We start from the raw sequence: 1,432 nt of genomic DNA, 5'->3' as shown, positions 1-1,432 counted from the left end.
TCGGACCGAAGGTTTGTAGGTCTACTAGACCGCATGGCCAGGCTCACGTAGCTGTGGCCATCTTAATACACAACAGTAACTTTCTGTCTCTGGCGGGGGCATTCCCAGGCTGAAAGGGCTCAGGGAGCTGATAAACCCTGGCCACGCCCCCAGAATTGCCCACAACCACGCCGGCGTAAGGGCCTATGCTTCAGTTGCACTGATGAGTGGCTGCTGCAGCCTGCTCCCACTGTCTGTGTGCAGTGGAGCACCACTGGGGGCCTGCACCATCGTGTCATTTATTCAGAGTAAATGGGACTTATGCCGGTGTAGGGGTAAATCAACTCACAGAGCACTTTCAGTCCCCCCCCCAGACTGCCCATAGACCTTCCTTCACATCTTGATATATTTTTATCTGTTAAAGGTTCTAATGAATATGTAGAAGTGGTGAAAATATGTCATATTGAATATGTAGTAATGATGAAACTAATGATGTAGTCAAAATAGAATAACTATGAAGTTTGAAACTTGAACTTAGCATGTTGAATACAACCATATTCCAATAGGAGTAAGAACTATTGTATATTATAGATAGTACCTTAAAAATATTACAAAGGGGATGTAAGGGATAATATTTTATGTCTTATACATTTTGTATTACATGAATGTCCTTGACAAACACAATTATGTTGTATAGCCCCCTTTTTCCTTTCCCTTTTCTGTACCCTACAGTCTTCTGAAATAAATAAATAGATTCTGTCAGGAGGGCAACACCATCCCCCTCCCGACTCCGCGGGAAGCCTCCCGGTCAGCACTCGAACAAAGAATGAACCAAGTCCCAGACCATTTCCAGGAGGACCCGGAATGCTGCCACAACATCCTCATAGGGGAGGATGCACAAGGAAGGGAGGGGGACGAGGTCATGGGGCTGGTTGGGCAGGACGTCAGGGATATGGCCGCTGGAAGGGGGGGGGTGTTGAGGAGCAGGACCAGAATCCAATGGAACCCAGGCTGGTGGCTAGGCTCCTTTAAGAAGTGGGTAGTGGGTGGAACAGGTGTTGCAGTTGAACAAATAAAAGGAGTTTGCAGGTGAAGCCAAGGAGGATGCAGGTGGTTGAGGTTCAAGTAACAGACAGAGAGGAGGGAGCGAGAGGCGGCAGCGCCAAGATCCACTCAAACTCGTCTATTGAACCACTACCGTTGGGTAAGAGTGAAGCTAACTCTGCCAACAGGAGTCTGAGGCAACCCTGACCATCCGCTGTTCCGCAACATCCTGGATCCTATCCACGGTGGACTCGACCCCTCCCTACAACCTGAAGGTGACAGATTCTTTTAAAAAGAAAAGTCATGCCATCAATCAAAGGGAAAAGAGTCCTCTATTGGGGGATCTTGCTCTGAATTCAAGGAATTCAGGAAGAGCATCCTCAGAAGTTCTAGAGGGGCATGTGGCCTT

The sequence above is a fragment of the Gekko japonicus genome, unplaced genomic scaffold (assembly GCF_001447785.1).
Source record: "Gekko japonicus isolate JY-2015 unplaced genomic scaffold, Gekko_japonicus_V1.1 scaffold1626, whole genome shotgun sequence".
Lineage (NCBI taxonomy): Eukaryota > Metazoa > Chordata > Lepidosauria > Squamata > Gekkonidae > Gekko > Gekko japonicus.
Note: the sequence above shows the minus strand (reverse complement) of the source record.